This window comes from Vombatus ursinus, unplaced genomic scaffold (assembly GCF_900497805.2).
Source record: "Vombatus ursinus unplaced genomic scaffold, bare-nosed wombat genome assembly UNPS02014816.1, whole genome shotgun sequence".
NCBI lineage: Eukaryota > Metazoa > Chordata > Mammalia > Diprotodontia > Vombatidae > Vombatus > Vombatus ursinus.
Window position 1 is genome coordinate 8369142 of NW_020954594.1, and position 26998 is coordinate 8396139.

General features: G+C 37.8%; 1 protein-coding gene across 8 annotated transcripts in view; it reads right to left on the reverse strand.

Moving 5' to 3' along the window:
• Positions 1-26998, reverse strand: part of LYPD6B (LY6/PLAUR domain containing 6B) — a 223117-nt gene that overhangs the window by 176002 nt on the left and 20117 nt on the right. For 3 of the 8 annotated variants that reach the window (XM_027835717.1, XM_027835723.1, XM_027835713.1), the window contains exon 2: positions 2124-2210. The exons of the other annotated variants lie outside the window; for them this stretch is intronic. The gene's annotated coding sequence lies outside the window, so the exon portion shown is untranslated. The remainder of the gene's footprint in view (positions 1-2123; positions 2211-26998) is intronic. 8 annotated transcript variants of the gene reach the window in all.

Sequence of the window (26998 nt, forward strand, 5' to 3'; positions counted from 1 at the left end):
AAATTGCAAAAACCCAGGAACACAGTGAGTACTAACAAACTACAATCAGGATCACATGAGAACTAGCAGCTTCTAGTTGGGATTCAATACAATATTCCAAAAGGCAAAAGGTACAAGTTTACAATCAAGAATAACTTACACCTGGACAAGTTGAGTTATAATTCCCCAGAGGAGAAAAAAAAATGGACTTTTAGTAGAATAAAGGACTTCCAAACATTTCTGATGAAAAGAACAGAACTGAGTAGGAACTTTGAAATGGAAATACGAGAGCCAGGAGGAACCTAGAAATATAAACTTATGATTATGTAGTGCTAACATTCTAATGGGGGAGAAGAAACAAATATCTTCACAACTTCCAAGTCATCAAAGGGTACTGATGAAGTTAGATAAGAAAATCTGAGAACCTGGGAGTAGATTGGTTCCATTCTGAGAGTTTGATGAGGGAAAACAGAAGAGAGACTGAAAGAATTGAGCTATTATAGAAAGGAGGAAGAATGGAATGGAACTTGCTAATTCTGCATGAGAAGATCATACAAAGACGCAGCTAAAGTTAGAAGGGAAAATAATTAACTGCAGAAAAAAGAACTTTACAGCAAATTTCTCTGATAAGGGTCTCGTTTCCATGATATATAAAGTAATGATTTATACTTATAAAAAATAAGAGCCATTTCCAATTAATAAATCATCAAAAGATACAAACAGGCAGTTAGTTCTCAGAGGAAAGCATCCAAGCTATCAGCAGCCATATGAAAAAATGCTCTAAATCACAAAAGAAATGAAAGTTAAAGCAACTCTGAGGTTCCACCTCATACCTATCAATTGGCAAAGACAACAAAAAGGCAAAATGAGAATGGCTGGAGGGACTTCAAGAAAACAAGCACATTAGTGTAGAGTTGTGAACTGATCCAACCATTTTGGAAAGCAATTTGGAACTATGACCAAAATGTCACTAAACTGTACATATCCTTCGATTCATCAACACCTCTACCAGATTATACCCCAAAAAGATCAAAGAAAAAGGAAAAAGACTCATATGTACAAAAGTATTTCTAGTTTATAGTAGCAAAAGACTGGAAACTAAGAGGTGCCTATGAATTGTGGAATATCTGAACAAATATAACATATAAATGTAATGGAATACTATTGTGTTGTAATGAGGGGGACAGGTTCAGATAAATATAGGAGGACTTATCCGAACCGAATCAAAATGAAGTGAGTAGAACCAGAAAACCAATTTATACAATAACAACATTGTAAAGATAAGACAACTTTGAAAGACTAAAGAACTGATTAATACAATGATCAACCCCATTCCAGAGAAATAATGAGGCATTACACAATTCACCTCTTGATAGAGAGGTAATGAATTACAGTATACAGACTGAGACATACATTTTTCGACAAGTCTAATGTAGGATTTTGCTTTACTTAACTATGCAAATTTGTTACAAGGCTTTTGTTGTTTTTCTTTCCTTTTAAATTGGTAGGGGATGAGTATTAAAATAAGTGTTAATTAAAAACAAAACATGCTCAGATCAACCTCTATCTTAAAGAGGAACAACCATTTTTCCTCCACCTTGATCCACTTTAAATGTGTGTGTGTATACCTATGTATGTATACACACACATCCATACAGCATAGTTGAAAAAAACAATTGTTGTCATGGTTTCATCATTAGAAGCAACCACACTATCACCTACCAGATACCAATATCTTGATGATGAACCTACTCAAGCTTGTTGATAATCAGATTAAGCAAATGTAAAAGTTAGCTGACCCAAATTCCTCCCATTATCATTCTTGATTTCTATATACTCACTCTCTCTATCTCTCTCTCTATCTCTCTCTCTCTCTTCCTCTCCCTCCTTTCCTCTCCCTCCCTTCCTTCCCTCTTCCCATTTCTTAAAGAAACAAAACAACTAAGCTTTAATTCAGTTGCTGTAAACAATTCACCCAGTGAAAAATTATCACCAATCCCTAAAAGAGTCAATTACAAGACAGATATGGCAAATTATATGCCAAAACCCCAAAACAGCGAACCACAAAAGAAAGGCCTAGTAGGATAGACAAATTGGTTCCTTCTTCCTGGTTTATATCTAATCTCTAATTTTGGATCCCTTACCTCTCTGTAGATATTATTCTCCAAAGGCAATGTAACTATTAAGTGTCAGAGAAATGGTTTGTAGATTCAATAATTCCAAGAGGGTCTCTGGAAGATGAAACGAAACAAAAACAAGCATAAGCAGATGATAGGGAAGGTTGTGGGGGAAGGGAATCAGAGTACAGATAAAATAAAGGAGGTAGAAATATGTTAACAGTGAATGAAAGTGGGAAGTTTTAGTGAATCTGAACATTTTTCTTACAGATTCAAACTTGAAAAAAAAAAACCACCAAAATTTAAGGCTACCCCAGTGACCAAAACTTTCTTACTTTCCATTATTTTTTTAAAACATGGTATAATAGACCAACATCTTAGACTTTATACCAATATAAAGTCAAAATTGGTGCATAATTTAGACATAAAGGATGATACCATAAGTAAATTAGGGGAGTATGGAACAGTTTACCTGTAAGATCTATGTATAAGGAAGAATTTATAACCAAACAAGAAATAGAGAACGTTACGAGATACAAAATAGATAATTTCGATTATGTCAAATTTAAAAGGTCTTATGCAAACAAAACTAATGCAAACAAGATTAGAAGAAAAACAGAAAGCTGGTGAAAATTTTTATAGCAAGTATCTCTGATAAAGGCCTCATTTCTCAAGTATATAGAGAACTGAGTCAAATTTATAAGAACAGAAGTCATTGCCTATTCAAAACTATCTAAAGTCATGAAAAAATGCTCTAAATCACTACCGATTAGAGAGATGCAAATTAAAACAACTCTGAGGAACTACCTCACACCTATCAGATTGATAGAAAATGAAAATGATAAATGTTGGAGGGGATATTGGAGAAAAGGAAAATTATTAATGTTGGAGGGGGAAATTGGAACACTAATGCACTGTTGGTGGAGTTGTGAACTGATCCAAATATTCTGAAGAACACTTTGGAACTATATCCAAAGGGCTATAAAACTGTGAATATCCTTTCATCCAATAATGCCACTACCAGGTCTATATCCCAAAGACAGCCAAAAACAGGGAAAAGAGCCTATTTGTACCAAAACTAATTATAGAAACTCTTCTTGTGGTGGCAAAGATTTGGAAATTGAGAGGATGCCCATCAATTGGGGAACTGCTGAACAAGTTGTGGTATATGACTGTAATGGAATACTATTGTGCTATAAGAAATGATGATGAACAGGATGATTTCAGAAAGACTTACATGAACTGATACAAGTAGAATGAATAGAACCGGGAGAATGTCATACATAGGCACAGCAATAATGTATGATGATCAACTGTGAGTGACGTAGCTATTCTTAGCAATACAAATATCTAAGATGATTTCAAAGGACTCATGATGGAAAATGCTATCCACATCCAGAGAAAGAACTGATGGAGTCTGAATGCAGATCAAAGCATACTATTTTTCACTTTATTTTTTTCATGGTTTGGTTTTTTTTTGGGGGGGGGGTCTGTATTTTCTTTCACAACATGACTAATATGGAAATACATTTTGCATGACTGCACATGTATGACCTATATTAAATTGCTTACTATTGCAGGGAAGGGTGAAAAAAGAAGAAAGAGAATTTGGGACTCAAAAAAAATTTTAAATGAATGTTAAAATTTTGTTTTCATATGTATTTGGGAAAACAAAGAAAACATAGTACGGTGGGACTCAGACTAGACTTAGAGGCAAAAGATTTTGAACATCTATTTCTATCCTATTTCTGCCTCCTCTGTAAATTAGGAAAACTACCATCCCCCATACCTACTCCACAGGGTCATTGTGAGGGTCAAAAGTGCTGGACTTGGCATCAGGACGACCAGGGTTCAAATCCTGCCTTAGACACTTCCTAGTTGTGTGACCCTGGGCAAGTCACTTAACCTCTCAGGTCTCACTTAATAACCTAGAAGGTCTCTTCCAGCCTTAAAGCTATGATCCTAAATCACCTTATAACTATAAAGCTCTGTACAAATGGAAAGTAGATTCCACTGTTCCTTTAAAGGGTGGGTCTTTTTAAAGTGAGGCTCAGGCTGCCTCCTGGACCATGAGAGCTGTCTGCTTAGCACCTGGCAGCATCTGTTCCACACACCATTGTAACAATTCCTTCACAGAGGCACCTCTAAGCGCAGTCAAGCTGTGAGGTACGAAGCAGTTCCACACACTGAATCTTTCATTTCCTATGGGCAATGAGGTAGAAAGTTAGGGCTGAATCATGGCCACATCCAGCCTGACTCATGTGACAAGGTTTTCCGGTGACCTGATTACATGGTGATTATTAACTACCTTGGGAAGAAGTTGCCAGATTGGTCTGTCTTCACTGGAAGGAGAGAGGTTCCATTCTTTTCCCTTGGTACCACTGAAAGTGTCCTCAGTTCTCTTGAGTTTGAAGCCATTTCATTTTCTAAAAATGCCCAATCTTTATGTTTTGAAATGTTTATCTAGGCACTAAACATTAATTTGTAAAATGAGAATAATAATAGCATCTACCTCACAAGGTTGTAGTGAGGATCAAATGAGATAATATTTATAAAGTGCTCTATAAACCTTAAAGCAATATATGTGTGTGCACACATGTGTGTACATATATAAACACACTTGTGTGTATATATACAAGTGTACACACACACATATATAGATATATAAATGATAACGTTTATTACAGGCAAAGGTCAAAGTTCATTATTTCTTGCAACCTCATTTACATGTAGCAGCTGCTAAAGTTAATAGTTTCAAAGTAGAGCAGAGATAACACTCGTGTTTTAAGCCAGTTATACCCAGTCTAAAAGCTATTAGTCCTAAGGATCCCCCAAGCCTATCTCAGATAGACATTCCTAGCACTTATCACATTAAGGAATGTATCTACAATCAAGATCACAGCTTGCGTCCTGACATTGACTGTGTCTAAAACAGTAATCAAAAGAATAGAAAAAATGATATGTAGATCTGGCCAGTTGTTACTACTAGGGCATTCTTAATCTACCATTTTTTCATCACTCACATTTTCTCTTTTAACACATAAACTTTGGAAAATTCAAAAGAGAGAACCAGATGTTTCCTCTCTTCAAAGTTATTATAGAGAATTATTAAGGAAAAAAAAACAACTTAGGCCTCCAAAAAACCCATGGGGCTGGCATAAAGGGAGAAAAGACATTCATAAATTAAACAAGTTAGGCAGGCAGGCAGTGCTTTGAGAGATCCCAGTTGAATTACAACCTGAATACATTAATTTATAAGCATGGCAAAGATTTATGAAAGTGACCCCAGAATTTAGGATAACTATACATAGATAGCTGCTATTCTTTATTAATGAAGCATTTTACAAATTCTGCACCAAGAGGCCCACAACTTTTTCTTTTTTATGCAACCTCAGAAATGGTGTTAAATATTAAACATTCCACTTAGAGCACATGAAGATCTCAAGGCAATTACTGGCTACGGTTTGAATGTCAACAATGTTGCAAGCACCATATGTAACATGAAGTTAGAAGTCCTTTTAAATAAAAATAGCCCTTATAAATAAATATAGAAGCAAACTGGAAATAAAGTAATTTTTTTTGGAACCTCTGAACATACATTGAGGTAGCACAGTGGATAGAGCCCCAGGCCTGGTGTCAGGAAGACCTGAGTTCAAATCTGGCCTCGGACACTTACTAGCTGTGTGACCCTGGGCAAGTCACTTAACGCTGTTTGCCTCAGTTTCTTCATGTATAAATAACAAACCATTCCAGTATCTTTGCCAAGAAAATTCCAAATGGGGCCACAAAGAGTCAGACAAGACTGAAACTACTGAACAACAGCAAAAGAACATACATTGAATTTTTGCATGACAATGAGCAAATCACTTAATTTTTTGAGCCTCAGTTTCCCCATGGATAAAATGAGAATATCAACTTAGGCAGGCAGGCAGTGCTCTGGGATATCACAGTTGAGTTACAACTTGAATACATTAATTTATAAGCATGGTAAAGATTTATGAAAGTGACCCCAGAATTTAGGATAGCTACACATAGAAATCTGCTATTCTTTATTAATGAAGCATTTTACTAATTCTATAATTCTAGTAAATTTGCTAATTTACTAGAATTTACTAATTCTAACTTGTCCTTCCTACCTCACAAGACTGTTGTGAGAATCGAATGAGATATCTCACAGGAATGCCACACACTCCAAGCCTTGAAGAAAGATCTGTATGTGTAAGTATGTATGTGTGTCTATATATGTATGTATATGAAAAGTGATGTATTATATCTATATTATATTTCCATTATCATTGATGGCTATGTGACCTTGGGCAAGTCACCTAACCTCTCCCTGCTGGAGGTAATAAATTGCAGAAAAGGTCCTGACCTACATTGGTAAAGGGAGTTTCCTCATTTGGGCATTTCCTATTGAATGAAATCACAGCTCCAGTCCCTATCTCTATTATCATTATCATAATCACCATCTTATACTTGGCTTACCTCCCTCACAGGGTTGTTGGGATAATCAAATGAGATAATATAGGCAAAGTACTTTATAATTGTGAGCTTTATTATTTGTTGCTGTTATTGCTGTAGTCAACTTTTACCTCACTCTCAAAATATCTTTTAAACAATCCTCCTCACTCCTTTAAGAAGTACCCTGAATCTATTTATTGACTGAATGCTCTTAGATGGGTTGATCACTGTTACTCACCTGACCATGATCAGAAGAGAAAACAGAAATCTTTATGCTGTATGCTAAGACATAAATGACTCCAGGGCCTGAACAAAGTTTTCTACAAGTTAAACTTGAGGCTGTTTAAAACCAAACCAAACCAAACCTCTTGAAATGACCCTGACCTCTGAACAAATCTTCCAGGTGTCTCTCGCACAGTAATTTTCCAAAGGGCAAAAATCAAACCTTAAAATTCATAAAGAAGTAGTATGACCTAATTCCACTTCACTGTCTTATTATTTAAATGTATATCATTTAACACAGGAAAAGAGGTATTATGATGACCATTTTACAAATGAGGAAACTGAGGCCCAGAAATATTGTCTAATCAAGAATCTCAATAGATAGTTAATAAGAGAACTAGGACCAGAATATAGATCTCTTGATTCCTGTTCCACTTGTCTAAAAAGAAAAAAAATCAGGAAATTGTTGTGAAAAAAAATGTTGGGAAAATTGTAGAGAGATTAATCATGGTAAAGTAAAAGAGATTATGGTTTCTCCTTCTCTGGATAATGTGAACCTTTCTGAAAGGATCAGAGGTGCTTCTGCCTGAAGGCTGAGGGATGGGTTAATTTACCTCTTTAAGTCTCTTCCAATCCTGTAATTCTAAAACAACAAAAAATGCGTAATTAATAATACCACCAATTAATAATAAAAATTCCCATCAAATCACTGAATTCAAGGTCTTGAATCTATTAAGAAACTGTATACAGTGAATGCACTGAGGAGGATACACTAGCATAACTTTCCTCTACTGAAAGATATAACTGAAAATACTATATATGTATGTGTGTGTGTGTGTGTGTGTGTGTGTGTGTGTGTGTGTGTGTGTATACACTGAATAAGTCTGGCATAAAGCCCCAATTCAGGAATTAAAGTTGGAGATATGAGTAAATCCAAGAAACCACTATCCAATATAAAAAAAGTTATTATAGATCTAGAGACCTGTAAAAAAAAAAAGGAGTAATTCTGTAACAATGAGACAGTGACTTAAGGGGAAAAAAACCTGATTTTTCATAAATGCTACATAAATACTTAGAAGAAATAAAATGAGAGATCAAAAAAATGAAAGAATATATATATATATATATATATATATATATATATATACTGAAAGAGTATAACCCGAGCTCTTAAAAGTGACTTGCTTATAAATCAATTTTCTTCACAGGACAGCTTCAGTGCCCATGAGAAATAACTCTGAAGAGAAATTGTTGTTGTTGTTGTTGTTCAGTCATTTTTCAGTCATCTCCAAATCTTCATGACCACATCTGGGGTTTTCTTGGCAAAGATACCAGAGTGGTTTGCCATTTCTTTCTCCAGCTCATTTTACAAACGAGGAAATTGAGGCAAACAAGGTTAAGTGACTTGCCCAGGGTCACAAAGCTAGTGTCTAAGGCTGGATTTGAACTCAGGTCTTCCTGACTCCAGGCCCAGCACTCTATTGGAAGGAGAAGATAGTGGATTCAAATCCAAGTTTTCTCACTCACTCGTGTTTCCTTGCTAAGCCCTTTTCCTCATTTGTAATTGATGGTTTTTATATAAGATATTTATGGTCCTTCTAAATACAAAAACAACAATCATGATAATACTTCACATTTATATAATGTTTTAAGGTTTGCAAAGGTCTTTCTTCATTCCTTGAGTCACAACACTGAAGGAAACACCAGATGCTGTGTAGATCGAGGTGCTTAAGAACTAAATGCTACAACAGTCTACTCTTGGTCAACATTTCAGAAAGTCACAGAATAGGGCTGCCTGGGTGACGTGGGAGGGTGATTAAAACCATCACCCCAGCCTCAGCCCTCCAACACTACTGGGGACCTACACATCAGGCCTGTGCCACCTGACCACCCAGGCCACAGACTATAACAGAGTTAGCTCCTGCCCCCTCTCAGGGACGATAAAGCAGTGTCTGAACTGGCATCTGGGACAAAGCAACCTCATCTACTGGGAATGGAAGGCTGTAACAGTATAATGGTCTTATGATTAGCAAATATTCTCTTCTCTGAATCCCTGTGATTCAAAGTCAAAGGCTGAATAGAGGAAAACATTAATACTTGGCTATCATTCCCAACTCCATTCTCATTCATGTAACCTCCATCCCTCCCCCTGTTCTTATCCCACCGTCCCATCCCTTTTTATTGTGCCTTCTGGAACTCCACTCTATTGTTAATAAACTGTCCTTCATATTATTTCACATACTTTCTGTCTTTTTGCAATTATGGAAATCTGGCTTCCCTCCCAGAGGATTCCACATCCTTTATGTTTTCCAGTACTAGAAATTTCTCTCTTCTCCCACCCCAACTCCCACACTCAGGCCCAAGGTCAGGAGGAGAAGCAGGCATGCTCCTTGCTCCTTATTGCCACTTCCAGACCCTGTACTGATCATTCATCACTTTATTCATTCTGTCCAGCTATACTACGCTGTACATATCTTGAAGTTACATATCAGTCCCCAAGTCATGCCTTCTCCTTTTTCAAGGAGTTCAGTAACTGCCTAATTCTATTTCTCTCCATCTCAACCTCCACTTGAGGACCTCTATATATAAGCTGATGGCCCCTCAAACACCCTGGCCTTTCAGTTCACCAGCCTCCTCAACAGCCGCGACCTACACCTCCACATTAGTCACACACACACACACACACACACACACACACACCCTTGATCTTATCATCATCCACAGTCTACCTCCACAATCCAAGTCTAAAATTCTCCTGTCTTTCTGTCTCTCCTTGTGTCACACCCCAACTTCCAGTCACTCTACCACCCCTTCTGTTTTCACAGTCCATCACCCCTGTGCCTGCTTCATTTTTCTTCCTTTGTAATCTTGATTTTGCAGTTAACCAATTCATTTATACTGTTCTCTGTTCTTTAATCCCTTGCCCATTTAACCTGTAGACTTTCCTACCTTTCTACACCCTAAATCTGGATTATTACCACCATCAGCTAGTCTCCATTTCTACTCACTTCTACTCAGATACTGCTAAATGTGAACAGAGAATGTCACACAACCATGCTACATACTACAAATGTACATTACCTCACCTCATATGAGTTCTCATGGCTGTTAAGATCTCCTTTTTATTCTAACCCAATTAACCCTATTGTAATTCCTCTAGCATCTGTTACAAATTTCTTTTCTCCTCAAACCACCTCTACCCACCTTCCCCTGCCCCTCAGCAAGAGACTTTATCTCCTATTTTACTCAGAATATTGAACACCTAGCCTGAGTTTCCTCTTCAATTCATCACCTCAAATCCCTTCAACCTCATTCCTCATTCTCTCTTGTGCCCCAGTCTTAGAGAAATAGTTGACTTTTCTCCTTGCCAAGGCCAATCCTTCTATCTGCACTTTTGATCCCAACCTTCTCACTTCTCCTCCCAGTATTTACTCCTTACCCCAACCCCAATAGTCAATATTTCTTTACTGACTGTTATCCTACCATCAACAAATACAACCAGGTATCTGTCCCCTTGTTCTTAAAAAACAAAACAAAACAAAACAAAAAAACTTCTTCACTTTACTCAGTCATTTACTTCAAGCTCTCTGCTTAAAACTCAGAAAAAAAAACTGTCTACACTGCTTGCCTTTGTGACCACTCACTTTTCAACCCCTTGTACCCTGGCTTCCAATTCCACCATTCAGCTGAAGCTGCTCTTTCCAGGGATACCAACCATCTCTTACTTGCTCAATTCAAGGATTTGCCACTGTTGATTCTACTCTTATCTTAGATTCTCTGGATTTTTCTGACTCTGCTCTCTCCTGCTTCTCCTACCTCACCACTTCTTCTCAGTCACTTTTGCTAGATCATGATCTCTGGATTCCGCCCCCTCCAGTTGCTAGTGTTCTTTATCCCCCTAAAATTAATTTGTATATTTATTATATTTTTTATCTGCCTACATGTTCCCCATTCCCCAGTAAAATGTTTTTTTTGTTGTTTTCATGTTTGGATTCCCCAGTATCAAGCATAGAGATTGGCACTATATAAATATACATAATACATATTTATTGAATTGTACTCAATACCCTCAGCCCTGCAAGGCTCTGAAATAATATTCAGTGTACTAAGGGCAGTAAGGATAGCTATTCAGCACTGGATTTGGTTCCTTAGCTGATTCTTATAGATCATGCCTATTTCCTCTATCCTGAAGAATGCCCCCACATCTCAAACACCATCATCAGTAACTGCTGTGTCTCAGGGATCGGGGTCAATTTGTTTTCCCTATACTGCACACATGCTACCCACTGCTTGACAGCCCCCTTCTATCAATAGCATGAACACCATTGTGCACCAAGGCATGTACTGTATGGTTGAGGTATATTTCACTTTAGACAATTACTGAGTCTGCTCAGTTATTCAGATTATGGTGTTAGTGATGCCATAGTCACTAGTTTGGTCCTACATTTGGACCAGTTAGCTTCACAACTACAGACTTCACCCCTAATCCTGGTTAACTGTTCCATAAACCAAGGGAATGAATGAGATTGTGTGTCAGCCTAAGATCCCAACAATACTGGAGAGGAGAGGAGGAAACCTGTGCCCTATGAATAAGTGAATAAGCATAAATAAATAAAATTAAAATTTTATAATGTCATCAAATAAAAATCTAATAAATCATATAATATAAATAAATTAAAATAAATTAAAAAGAAAAAATAAGTGAATAAAAATAAATAAAAATTTTAGAAGCAAATGAGTCATTTTGAATAATTTAAATACCCAAATTAAATGCAAAGGACATATGAAGGAAGAAGCTATATTCATCCAGAGAAAGAATTGACAAATAAAAGTATGTGTAGAATTATTTTACATATACACATATTGGTGTTTAATGGCAGCTATCTCTAGGGCAGGAAGGATGGAAGGGAAAAAAAAGTAATGTGCATGATAACTTTATTATATATTTAAAAGGAATAGCTTGTACATAATAGATATGCAGTTTTATGTGCAAACACCCTTTTTCATTATACTCTGTTATGGAAATGCTTGTTTTATTCCATAAATTAACAATAAAACTAATAAAAAAATTTAAAAAGTAGAATAGCAGTATTATACTACATTCTGCCCCACTGAGGCATTATAGTAGCCAATTGGAATTACAGTATCCAATTTTGAGATCTACATTTTAGAAAGGGTATTGATAAAATGAGGCACATTCAGGGGAGAGGGACCAGGATGGTGAAGACACTCATGGCCCTGCCATGTGAGGATCAGTTGAGAAATTAGGGCTGTTTAGCCTAGAGAAGAGAGATTAAAGAGAGACATGACAGATCTCTTCAAATGTCTGAAAGGTTATTATGTGAAAGAGGGATTAGATTTGTTCTACTTGGCCCTGGAGGGCAGGACTAGCACCAAGTATTGGGTGAAAATTATAGGGAAATGGATTTCAGCTTCACATATGGACAACCTTCCTGACAATTAGAATTTTCAAAAAATGGAATGCACTACTTTGTGGGGCAGGCAGGAAGTGTCCTATCGCTTTCAGTCATTTTTCAGTTGTGTCCAACTCTTTGTGACCCCATTTGGGGTTTTCTTGGCAGAGATGCTGGAATGGTATGCTATTTCCTTTTCCAGCTCATTTTAACTGAGGAAACTGAGGCAAACAGAGTTAACTGACTTGCCCAGGGTCACACAGCTACGAAGTGTCTGAGGCCACATTTGAACTCAGGTCTTCCTGACTCCAGGCCTGGCACTCTACTCCCTGCACCACCTAGCAGCCCATTCCTATCATTGGGAATCTCCAAATTGAAGTGGGGTGCCCACTTGGTTATCAGTGGTGTTTGTAGATGGGATTCATTATTTGGACATGGTTTAGATGAGCTCTGAGGTCCTTTAAACCCTAAGATTTAATGACTCACCCATGAAGAACACTGTTTTATGATTAGCATATAAGCTTCAGAAGAAGAGGGACCTTTTTATAGGCTCTATGTTGTCTAGTACATTGTAGACACTTAAATATTTAAAACATTTCAGGCAATAAGCATGAGAGGTTTTAAATCCCACCTCCAGTCCTAGCTAATGTAACTGAGAAAATGATCTACTTATACCTTCGTAATTGAATTACTGAATCAATTCATAAAAAGTGTAAAATAAGTATAAATAATTCCTAAACACCTCTACAGCATCAGTCATTGAAAGGTATAAAGTGGGTGTTAATCAGCTAATTAATCAAGTTGGGAAAGATCCATTGGATGAAACCAGACAGCAGAATGTATTGGGATTGGCTGAAAGAATCAGACACACCTCTGGGACTGTTTGTGATAAGGAGATCCAGAAATTGGAGCCAAACAGATTCCTTGTGCCTGTACCAGAGCATAGCAAAGAGGGCAGAAAGAAGTAGCTGGTGATACACTCTCTGGCTCTCTATCATCAATGTACCCCACAGGGACTTAAGAGAGAGAACAAACTTAAACCTACTGAGAGAAGGAAGCTTCAGAGCATGTGAAGCAGCTCTAGGACTCTACAATGACCCATCCTTTAGAGCTCAGCAGAGAGCTGTACGGGCAGTTAAGTGGCACAGGAAGACCCGAGTTCAAATTTGGCCTTAGACACTTACTAGCTGTGTGACCCTGGGCAAGTCATTTAACCCTGTTTGCCTCAGTTTCCTTATCTGTAAAATGAGCTAGAGAAGAAAATGGCAAACCACTCCAGTATGTTTCACAGACATACAGCAATGAGGTCAGCACAGTGGCTCCATAGACCTTCAGTTTGGTAGTCAGTTTAATACCTCTTTTCTCCCGCACTTTCTAAGGGGAACTTCATGAGGACTCCTCAAAGGAAAGAAAGGATTTCCCTCCAACTAGGAACTATGTGTTAATCCTTTGCTACATGTGTTCCTTAAGCTTGAGCTCACTTTTCCTTGTACTTTCTACATATTTGTGTTCCCAGTCTTTTAGGTGGAATGTTTTGTGCTAATTATTCTTATGATCCCACCTTAAAACATATCCCTAACTAAAAGCTAATTAACTCTAGCTGGCCAGTAGTAATCAACTGGATAATCAATGGGGAACATTACCTGTGTACTACAAAATTATCTCTAACCTCTCATGGTTCCTCCTAGAAATCTAATGTGAGAAACAGCCAGTTATCCTGTAGGAATTCAATATGCCAATGCAAGCAGAAGTCAGGAAAGTAAATCAGAGGGGTGCTACATAAGGAGAGGCCCTCTAGTCAATCAGTTAATAAGCATTCATGAAGAGCCTGCTATGTGCCAGGCACCATGCTAAGTGCTGGAGACACAAAAAGAAGCAAAAGGCAGTCCCTGCCCTCAAGGAGCTCACAATCTAATAGGTGGTGGTGGTGGAGGGGATAATGAGCAAACAAATATGTACAAATACAGATGTATATACAAAATATCTACAACATTCTGAGTGTTTCCTGAGATCTAGGCATGACATTCTCTAATCAAAGAAGAACATGAAAGGACATTTAAAGCCAAATGAACACTAGTTGGAGTCTGATTAGCCCCAGAAGCCAGTCTGATAAGTGATGGTCTAAGAAGCAGACTACACACATATGAAAGAAGAGCAGAACAATTAGTTGCTGTGCAGTCCTTCCTCTCCATTCAACAAAGGACCTCAATAATCCCTAGAAGCTCCTCTCTATAGAAGCTGGCATTATGGGAATTTTCTGCCAACCTTCTGTCCCCAGGTAAACTACAAGATACTATAAGCAGGGGAGATTACTCTGATGGAAGCATGCCTCCCAATATGACCCCCCCTCTATGTCTCTGCCTAAGCCTTCATAAGTAGCCTCCTGTCTTTCCTGAAGCACATAAACATATGTCTTTAAAGCAATCTGATTTCCCAACGTTACTCTCTAACTGCAGCATGATATTCCACATTTGCCTTTGTTCTCAGTGACATCTGATGAGGACGAGACGAATGACAACTCAAAACCCATGTAGACACCAGTGTGACTAACCTGAGTTGTTTCAATTCATTAATTCTGAACTTGTCAGTCAAAACTCCCATATTAGAATGAATTAAGATGGATGCTGGACCATATAGGATTGAGAATCTGAATGCAAGCAGACACAAGGTTAATGGGCTGATTTTTACCTTTGGCTAAGTCAGTCTTCGAGAATGGAGTTACTAACCTATTTTCACAAGGATCAGCTTTACCCACCAATTTGAAGGGGGGAACAAACCTACCTGGCAACACAGGGAGTTGGGAGGGAAAAACCCTTCCAAGTCATGAACTTCAAACAACATTAAAAAGCACTCTTAAACTAACTATTTGAAGAATTATACAAGCAAAGAGTCCTAGTGAAACTTAGTAGACTTTAATAATGTGTTCTGCTATGGGCTATTCTGCTTTCAACTGTCATGTGCTAGATTTAGTTCCTATAAAAATAAGTTTTAAACACACAAAAGCCCCTATTTTCAGGTTTAGCTTTATTTCAAGAAGTTGAATTCTTTAACTAACTCAGAACCTGAAGGCATCACGTCAGAAGGATTCTGGAAACACAAGAAATCATCTTTTCCTAAACTCTTGAGAGTTTCTTTCAAAGAAATTACTCCTGCCTGCTTACAGCATATATGTATAACTCATTTAACTCCAACCATGTCTCTTCAAAGGTGCTAACTGGTTTTTGAAGACATAAAATGAGTGGCTAGGATGTTCCATGGCATTTTACAGGACACTGGTCACTAAATTGGCCATGGAAAGGCATTATGGTGGTAGGATGATTTGGCTACAGCTAGGGGCACAGATTATCCTGACTACAAATTAAAGATACAATGCATGTATTGGAATGGTCATAAACCATGACCTTGCCTAACAGGTTTTCTCACTCCTGTCTAGGAAAAAATGTTTTTTTTTCCTTCTAGCATCATATTTCATTTCTGACATGGCACTGTTGAAGAGTTCACTGATTCATTTTGATAACAAAAATCACCATAATTAATCCTCTAGTTACTTAGGAGGCCTATGCTACCTAACTAACAATGATCACCTCTGATTCTTTTCTATTTTCTAAGCCTTGTATCCAATCTGGAAACAAATCTTGCTTTCACATTGTCAAGGACCATCCTCTCCCAACCACCTACCTACACACCATGCCCCAGTTACTTTTTTGTGCCTTTGAGTTGATGTTTTTAGTTTCTCTGCTACCAATCAACAGCATGAAATGGGCCATCCAATTAGTATCAAATCCTTCTACTAGTAATCTCTCACCCTTAAATCAGCTTTCTGACTACTCAGAACAATTGCAGACCCACCTTCAGTACTTACTTCAATAATATGATGGCTCAAAAAAAAAATAAAATAAAAATAATATGATGGCTCCATGATCTTAATGATGCTATGGGATTGTTGTTCATATAAGAGTTGGACCAGACACTTTCCAATTGAGATAGCTTCTAACTTTGAGGTTCTCTTATTCTATGATTCACTGATTGTACCTAGCCATGTCCTTGGGATGGGAGATAAACTAACTTTGTTTAGACATTGAGTGGGGTGCTGGGGACTGCTGAGAAAGAGCAACCTGGCTATCAGTGGGATTGTTGCCCAGTACCAATTTAAGGTCTGGTGGCCATCCTTCCTCCTTTTCCTTATACTCTTGCCTCTTTGTTTTCCTTTCCCCTTTATCCTTGATCTCCTACCCTGAGATTTAAAAACTAGAAAGTTGCTTCAGTAGCATGTAGGCTAGGCTAGTTTTTGAAGGGAATTTGGTTACTTAAGCTCCTTGAAGTATAAAAACACTCAGCATAGGAGGAATGTTTGTCAGGGGTTTCACTAGAACTCCATTTGCTTATGGGAAACGTCTTCCTCATTTATTTTGAGCTGTTGCTGTGTAGGAAGAATAAGGGAGTAGTTTTATATCCTTTTAAGTTGAGCAGTTTTACTATTTCAAGGTCTTATCAGTAAAGTTAGTTCTAATTGCATCTAATGATGCACAAGTGCCTTATTTCATTTTTAAAACCCCAAGCCTGAATTACTGGACTGGCCTAGCTTAGGCCTGGTGTAGAGTAATTTTGTTCAATTCTTGTTCATTTTTTATAAAAATGTCATGGAGTTCTAGGGGGCAACCACTGAATCTTCTAAAATTTTGTGAATACAAGTGTAACACCAGGGATAACCTTCTTTAATAGCTTACTATGGTTATATACCCAACTCATCTTCTTTTCCAGTCATATATGTCCTTCATGATGTCTTTTATGCCACTTCCTGCTCAAAAGTCAGTACTGGCAACATGATTCAACTGACCATACATCTTTCAACTGTTCTTTGAGTCACGTACAATTTTGCTTCTTTTGTAGTTGTTGTGGTCCATGATCTGCATTCATATAGAATCCCTGGGAGAAAACTACTATTAAAAAAAGGGTTTTGGAGGAAAAGAGCGGCTTAGGATAATTCAAAGTGCTGGGCAACTTTCCAATGTGATATAGCCTAATTCCTTCTCATTCAAATCTGGACTCAGTTCATTGTCAATCTCCACTGCCAGTTCAAAATAAATGTACTGATGTTCTAAGTCAATAGTCAGACCATCATTCACTTATTTTTTTTCTTACTACCTGAGCTGCTTACATGTAAAATTAAGAGGCTGTACTAAATGGCGTCTAAAGTTATTTCTGGCTCTGAATCTGAATCTAGGATCATACAGGAATTACTAGGAAATCTCTTTTGAGTGGCAATGGATCTCACTGGATCCTCATCAAGGAGGCTCAGTGTTATGGGGCTCAGTGCATTCTTCACGATGTCACCCAGAAATGGGGTTATCTAGACAACCTCCATAACTAATAGCAATGCCTCTTCCATTTGGATTTTGCACAGGCCATCCTCCATGACCTGTGGCTAACATGTCAGTTACATAACTTAACCCATATTAAAAATAGAAGACCATTAAGCAGTTAGCCTCATAATTGTGGCTAATAGGAACTCTTGTATAATTTTAATACATACATGGGAGACAAGACTATTGAACAGAATCTTTTTAAGACTGACCTCTCCTCAGCTGAGTCAAATACTTTTTTAAAAAATAAATAAACACTAAACCCAGCAGGATCTTGTATTCTCGATACCTTAGTCAACTGTGTGACTGTGAAGATGTGGTCTGCTATGGGAAATCATCTATTAAATCCTGCTTGTTCATTTCTCATATTTTCATTAAGTATACATTTGTTACAGAAATGGGTCATTTTGATAAAAAAAAAGACTTTACAGAGAGGAGAAAGTAGACATATGGGTAATTAATTATTGATATCTTCTCATTTGCCTTTTCTTGGCAAATAATGTCATCTTAGGGTCCTTTGGACTCAAAACCATATCACGCTACTTCTGGCTCATTCTGGAATGTCCCTTAGCACCTGGGGTCTTCTCAGCCTGGAACAACCTAATACCCCTACAAACCCGCTCATTTATCATGGATTATCCTTCTGCTATCCTTCTGTTCCTTTCTCCCACTCTGAAGCCTCTATCTAATGGAGAGACTCAGGTTGACTGCCTTCATTTTCCTTCCTTGGTATGTGTTGTTTTCCCCCATTAGAAAGTGAGCTCCTTGAAGTCAAGGATTGGCATTCTTTTTCATTGTATTTCTACCCTTAGTGCTTAGTACCATGCCTGGTACATAGCAAGTGCTTAATAAAGGCTTGTTTCCTCCTTTCCTTCCATTCTTCCTTCCATGGTTTCTTTTTTTGTAATCTTCCCTTCTTTGGGATATCCTAAAATGAATTCAAGTTTTTTTAATTGTGTTACCTTCAATACAAATTCCTCTGAATGTATTTAGTCAGATTCAGATGCTTTTCCCAATCTCATTTTCATGAACGTTGTTTGTCCTTCCTCATAATTCACAGAGGATACTGAGCTATTAAAGAACAGCTTCACATCTATTTGTTATCCTCCTTTCATTTTCATCTTTAAATTCTCTTGAGATTAATTGGCTTAGTTGATCTCATGCCCAGAATCCTTCACCACTGCACTGCTTTTCACTGTTTTATGAAGCAATACCTTTTAATCTTCCCTCATCCACTTTTTAAATGTTTTGCAAATTAACATATGTTCTAAACTAGTTTTGCCCTTGTATGCCTCTTGGTTCATCAAGAAGCACATTGCTTTCTTGACTCTTTTGTACTCCTCATTGTAGTGATTGTTTGACATCAGTTAAACTTGTCTAAGAAATGATGACAATAAAGTCTTTACTTTTATCCACTTTCTATTTCTCAGAGTCCTCAACTTTTTAAATAGGTCACATTGTAGTTGCTGCATTTACATGCTATATTATTTTCTCATCTTTATCCTTTCTTCTAATTTAGTAGAAATTTTTTTTTGCTTTAACTAGCCAGTGATCCAACTGTACACACACAAAATTCAGAAATATCACAAGTCAACAGTCATTTTCTGCCCATTAAGATACAATTTTATTTTTTCTACTGTTCAGTGCTCATCATTCCCAGAGTCATCCCTTTCTTTTCTGATAGAAGCTGTTCATAAGACACAAGCTGCTCACTTCTGTAACGACCCTCAATATAACTGAGTAATTATTATTGTGATGGATCCACAATCTTAATAATGTAGGTACTCTCTCAAAGGGGGTAGATGGCAACACGTCCACAATATCCATGACTTGTGTACTTCTTGTCTAGGTCCTCCCATAAACATTTCATAAATGATTTTTCACAATGTTTAGTAGGTCTCACTATAGATTTTTAAGTCATTTTATGACTTTTTATAAATGAAGTTCAATTTAGTTTTCATCTACCTTGATTGTGAGTTTTTGAAAGGGGTAGCATATTAGGAAACCAATGTATATACCTTGCTTGGTGAATCTTCATCCTTGCTGTGTTTCTTGGACTAACTCACTCAGATATGGCATGGCACATTACTTTGGTCCTTTGTTCCTTTGTTCCAAACAGTTTTTTTTTAAGACTGCTGTAAATGAGTACATCTAGTGTTCTTATTTCTTTTTTGACAAATTTACAAATTTCCTTCAGAACCTGGGAAGCATGCTTTTGGAAACTCATTCCATGGATCCATTTGTGAATGTTGATAGTATATTCCCTGGTCACTACTTTAGTGATGACAGACCTTTACTTTCTCTCCATCTGTCTCTGTGGAAACCATCATACCCAAGACCAGGTTGGAAAGGAAGGGCTCAGAGGATTATGGAAAAAGCTATTCCTAGGGACTCACATATTACTTTCAGGTCATCGGAGGATGAAGCGGACAGTATAGATCTTTTAATATTTCATGGATATCCGTATAGTATTCAGACTTTCCATTACTATTAGTAGCTGCCTAGTCTTTTCCCCTCAATCATGTATTTCCTGATAATATATATTATGTAATCTTCTTCTGAACAAATCATCATTGGTAATATAATACTTATACCCACCATTTGCCTCTGCATTGCCTTTTGGGTCACTCATAATTTTGACTCTTCTGAGACCAAGATGTTCCATCACCATCATCATCACCATCATCATCATAACTAACATTTATGTAGAATGTTGAAGTTTGCAAAGCACTTTAAAAATATTATTTTATTTTGTCCTCACAACAATCCTGGGAGGTAGGCAGTATTACTATTCTCATTTACAAATGAGAAACTGAGACAATCAAACATTAAGTGACTTACTCAGTGTCACACAACTAGTGAAGTGCCTGAAATCAGATCTGAACTCAGGTTCAAGTGTATTTATTCACTCATTTTTTTCCTATCCCCTAAAATGTTTATTTCTGTCTTCTGCTCAAGTCTGTTTATCAGATACAATTTGGTATAGCAGAAACAACACTGAATTTAGAGTCAAAAGACCTGGGTTTAAATCCCACCTTGGTCACTAGCCACCTGTGTGATGATGGACAAATCATTTCACCTTTCTGGGCCTGTGTCTTCATCTGTAAAATGAGAGGGCTAAATTAGCATGATCATCTCTAAGGGTTATTATTTCCAGCTCCAAATCTGCAGTCCTATAATTTTATGATCCTTTAGTACACAGCCTAAATGTCACTTCTATAAAGACATCTCTGATAAAGCTAGGACTCACTTATTTTGCCATCTGCCTCGCCACTATACCTTCTTCCCGACCTGGAACAGCCCTATCTGGACCAGATACCTCATCTCCATCTCTTGGTGAGTTAATCTGCTCAGCCTGAAGCTTCCCCTGAGGCTGAGCTTGCTTGGCTAGTGAATGGGTAACAATTCACCTGAAGGACAATATCTTGCTATCAGACCATGATTCAAATCCATACACCCTGGAAACCTTGGGACAATTTACTCTCTCTCTCTCTCTGTATATACATATATATGTATATGTATATATACACACACACATATATATATATACATACACACACACACACTCACACACAATTTGCTACTGCTGCCCACGTACCCACCTCCTTTTTACAAAATAATCAAATCAGTACTACCATTACTTCAAGAAAAAGCATGGCAATGGACTGCACTCTGGTTCTATTTACCATTCTTGCCTCTACCAGACAAAATCTCCCTTCTTTGTCCACCACTCCCATATGTACCTGTGTGTTTGCATATTGTCTCCTCCATCTATTTACTATTCCTGTGTCTACCAGACAAAAACTCCCTTCCTTGCTCACCACTCCCGTGTGTGCGTGTGTGTGTGTGTGTGTGTGTGTGTGTGTGTGTGTGTGTGTGTGTGGTCTTCTCCATTCTAATGTAAGCTCCTTGAAGACAGGGCTGTCTCACTTTTTTTTTTCTTTAGGCAATTGCGGTTAAGTGACTTGCCCAGGGTCACATAGCTAGTAAGGGTCAAGTGTTTGATCTGAAGCTGGATTTGAACTCAGGTCCTCCTGACTTCAGGGCCCGTGCTCTATCCACTGCGCCACCTAGCTGCCCACTCTGTCTCACTTTTGTCTTGGTATTTCTAGCATCAAACACGGTACCTAACACATAGTTGGTCCTTAACAAATGCTTTTCTATTTCTCTCTCTGAACTCCTACAACAATCTATGTTATATAGTTGCATACGCAATTATACACTGTCTTATCTCTATTGTTACCCTAGTTAAACTATCCCCGGTAACTCCCTTGAGGACAGAAACAATCCCTCGTACATCTTTTGCTTCCTCTATAGTATCTAACACAGTGCTGGGCACAAGGCAGGTAATGAACACAAACTTGTTGACAGAGAGAAGCAAAAGGATTTAAACTTTTAAAAACCAATTTATGAAGAAAATCAAAAGAAGCACTCTTCACTAACCACGTCTTGGAAGAGCTATTACAATAACCTTTCTCCCTCTAGGGTGGACCTATTGTTCAAACAAAATAAATCCCTAAAATAGGACATTCATAATAGGATCTGCTATAGCTGAACAGCACTTTTATAATGCCAGGAAAAAAAAAGGTAAAACAAATATTGACTCAAAGAATTTTTCCGGAGGCTACAGTTATAATCTTATCTCAGGTCGAATGTTTGCACAGTTAATTAGGTACTGACATTGGCTCAGCAAAATCCAGTGCCAACTCTGCAAAGTTGAGGATTTAAATCCCCCCATCTTTATCACATATATTCACAAAACAACACACCAACCCAACTCATCAGATTCCCTTCAAAATCTGTGCAGCTAATGCCCTTTGTGGGATTAAGTGATAAGCAAGTCACACACCTCTTATCCTCTACGAAAGATAATGGAATTTCAGTGCCAAAGATTCCATTTACCTATATCAAGTCAAATATGCTCAGAGTCTGCCCTCCCAGAAATCAATCAAGCTGCCTCTGTTACCACCTGTTGGCTTCTGGGAAGTACATGAAATAGTAGGAATGTGCATCAAGAGGTACTTACTGGTTTTTCTGAATGTACATCTTCCTACAAGCTACAGACAAAAGTTTATTTCCTACAGTTACCGACCATGAAGCCTGCCAAACAATTCCCTCTCAAAATCAAAGTGCTCTACAAAGTCAGTTTAGTGTCTACTGCTAAAGATAGAATGCTGATGTCAATCTCAGGGGGAAAGGCAACTAGTGGTAGAAAGACAAAAGGACTCCTCTTCAAAGTATTTTTACCCATCATGGAAGCAAATGAAACTTTCATTCTGCCCTTTTTGCTCAGAAACGCTTGATGGTTAACTTCCCAAGAACTCGTATAATCATCTTCCAAGAGAATAATACACACACAAAAAAAAAAAAAAAACTTCCATGACAACACAAGGAATTTAAGTAGGGAAAACTGAGGGCCCATATTTCTAAAAACGAAAATGTTTTAAGTTGACGGTATAAACTTTTCTATTAATATCTGCACTGATGATCCCACATTGTACCATGTGCAATTTATAACTTAATAGTGAGGATTATTGTTAAAACACATTATAGTATCATCTTGTTGCACTGTATGAGATCAGCATGATACAATTTGCCAAAGAAACATCGCAACAACAAAAAAATGTTGTGACACTTTAATTAAAGATGAATAATGTAAATGTCATACTGGTCATGCACAAATTCAGATTATGCCTCATACACCATTCTTGCCTAACTAGTTTCTTAACTTAAAGCACTTAAAATTTATCATCTAAGATCTTGAGCATGACAGGGTTTAGGGATGTCAGGGATTTTATTATCTGGTATCTGCCAATTCCTTTAAAGTCCTACACCACACAACATAAACACTTTTCCAGATTACAAGCCACTTAGATCAACAGTCACAAACACCCGCATTAGACTGAGCTGAAATTAGTTTGATCCACAGGGCAGGGTGGTAGCAGGAAAGATGTTTTCATCCTGAGGTTTGGGCTTTGAGAATACTGGAACTGTTCTCCAAGAAGAAGAATTTTACCACATCAGGACTCTGTGTCGTACCAGTCATACTAGTGGCACTGTTTGTTTCTGCACCATGTAAAAATAAAGATCTTTAATAAGCATGTGATGGTGTTCTACAAATACTATCTCATTTGAGCTTCACAACAATTATCACCATTTTATAGCTGAGAAAACTGAGGCAGAGGATAAATGATTTGTCCAGGATCGTATACCAAATAAGCATCTAAGGCTGGATTTGAGCTCAGGTCTTCCTGACTATTCCAGGCCCAGTGCTCTATTTCCTGTTCCACCTAGCTAGGTTAGATATCTCCAAAGTCCTTTCTATTACTGATGTTCTGTAACTATAACTTTCTGGACAAAGTACTTCTGAGTTGATACTGTCACCACAACTACAGAGATTTCACTCCACGTACAATGATGGTTTCCCATGGATTAGGCCGAAACAAAGATATGGCAGATAGAAGAAGCATCATGAGTTGGGCCTATTATCTTACACTCAGCCAATTTGTTCCTAAGAACAAAACAACATCAATAAGGATGATGATGATGATGATGACAGATGATATTGATGATGGTGATGGTGATGATGATATTGATGATGGTGATGGTGATGATGATGGTGATGGTGATGACGATGACAGAGGAAGTGGAGTAGGGAGGCTGGGTTTATAGAATAGGGCAAAACCTGAGCACAATTATTAGGGCCTGAAAATTTGGGTGAAGTCTAGAAGTATTAGTCAATGATAAGAATTATTATTAAATGACAAGAATTAAGCAAAGCAATCCCTATCTGCCTCTTGGCTTTCTTCCTTACTTCCTCCTTTCTTCAAGTTTCAGCTGAAATCCTATCTTCTTCAAGAAGCCTTTCGAAGTCCTTCTCAATGCTAGTCCCTTCCCTCTATTGATTATCTCCAGTTTACCCTGTATACGTCTTATTTATACACAGTTGTTTGCATGTTGTTTCCCCTTTTAGATGGTGAGCTTCTTGAGGCCTGGGGCTATTTTTGCCTTTCTTTGTATCATCAGAGCTTAGCACAGTGTCTGGCACATAGTAGGAATTTAAGAAATACTTCTTTACCTGTTGATCCCATCCCTGACTCCCCTGTGTATTTCTGCCAGGAAATGTCAATAAAGGCAGAACCTTTGGGAACAGAGTCACATAGCTGACAGTTAGTACTCCAGAGGGAAGAAAATGCTTGGGAATAAGGCTGATAATGATATAGAATAATAATGTTCATGTGGGCAGAAGGTGGGCATAGACAGGAGTCTAGGCTTTTACCTTCTTGCCAACAAGGCTATCACCACACTGAAAATTCCTTTTTATGCTATATCTTTCTCTCATCTTGTTTAACCTGATCATTTTTATCTATAAGCTACTGAATATGTATCCGGGCTAAAACATGGTGGTTGCAATGGGGCTCAAGCGAGCTGACTGAAGGGTCCCAAGAAGACTGTTCCATGGAAGGCTAAAAGTCAAGAGAATTTTCCCCATGTGGACAGGAAGCCAAGAAGGTGTCTAAGGAATGTACAGGGGAGCCAAGAATCTGTCACTAAAACAAATGGAAGCTAAGTACATGCAGAGGAGGTCTAAAATCTGCCCCTAAGAGGGTAGAAGGCCAAAAAGTGTCCTGAAGGTTCACAGGAAGCCAAGGATTTGCAGTCTAGTAGTCAAGAGGTTATAAAAAAAGACTGAAAGCCAGGAATCCCTCCCAAAGCAGATAAAAGTCCAGAATTAATATCCAGAGGGGGATCAAGAAGACTGATCCAAGGTATGTGCATCAGGAGAAGGAGAAGAAGGAGGAGGAGGAGGAGGAGAAAGAGGAGAAGAAGAGGAGGAGGAGTGGTATATTCCTCTTCATCATAAGTTTACAGGGCATAAGTGTTTCAGTCAGATTATCTGATATCTGTTTTATATATAGACCAGTCTTTCAGAGACAGTGCCTTAAGTGATGATACAAGATGATTAAGCAAGATAAGTAGCTATCATAGAAAAGCTTGGACCCCTTCAAGCATATGGAAAAATATTGGGCAATCTGATCAATGAATAACATTCACAGCCTTCCCCCTCCCTAAACTTCTATGAATTGATGCTTCTCCTTGTCATAAAGTTGATCAGGATTTTCCTGCACATTTTTGAGCTGAGAGGAATCTTAAATTGGACTTTACTAAATATGTCTTTACTCAAACTCCTAAAAAGGTAACCAGGTACCTGGAAAAAAGAAAAGCATTCTAAAAACTCCATATAGTTTCTGGTTAGAAAAGATACAAATGTAAAATGTATATAAATGATCCACTGGCAAATCTGCTCATTAATTTAGGGAAATAAAAGCATCTTGACTTTAGAGGAGAATTAACATTGTTTGAGATGCAAAATATTAAAGAGAGGTCTAAAACCAATTACTTGAAATACAAGAAAATGTAAGTAACAACCCAGAGACAAGAAGTAACACAAATAGAAGGCTTTCCTTGGAAGGCCAAGAATCAAAGTGAAGATTGAGGAGTTGAATTATGAAGAAAATTGTGGAGGAGGCACCACTGAATCTCCCAGAGGCATCTTTCTTAATGAAACACTTCCCAAACAACACATATGACTAGGAAGCTATATCTGTCACCAACTAACTAAGAGCAAGCCCAATGTACCTCTCTGGGTCTTGGTTTTCTCATCTGTAAAATGGGGTTAGAGGGGAAAGAAGGTGAACGATATGATTTCTGAGGTCCCTTCTAGTTCCAAAATTCTAGAGGTCCTAAGTAATCATCCTACTTCTATCATGGAAGCTGACTGTAAGTCCAAAGATGCTAACTCACTCTCCTCTAGCCACTGAATGCCTATTAATACCTTTTGATGTCACTAGTCACTGGCGATATGCTGTGGCTGATTTATGCTTGCCATATATCTCTCCATTTCTTTTGGGCAGAGTTCTAATCAAATATTTCCCCATGAGGAAAGTGACACAAACCATATTCAGGGCAAGTGAGACAAAATGATTCAAATCAACTTTTGAAATCATGGAGGCTATGGATGATGTGAAGGAAAGGAAGCAAACATCTTGTACTTTCTTTTAACCAACGCTTCTTGATAAGTAGGTGCTGAACTATGTTGTTTCTATTCTGCTAAAGAACTATAGCAGTTTTTGGTGCCCTAGGACAAAGCCCTAACCACTCCACCCTAGTTGTAGCTTCTACTCTTGGGACACTCAGTTTTGATTCTTTGAAGATTATGATATTTGATGATGTACAGTCACTTACCATTACTAGGATTATCTAGATTTTTTTTAAATGGGGTTTTGTTTCAGAAAGCAGCTTAGAATCACTGAAATTTCCGCACTATTTCCCCAATGAAATTCATCCTACTCATCTTTCTCCCAGTTCAAATCTGGACCTAGCTTATCACCTATCTTCAGTCCGTGATAAATAAATGCTTACATTTATTAAGCACCTACTA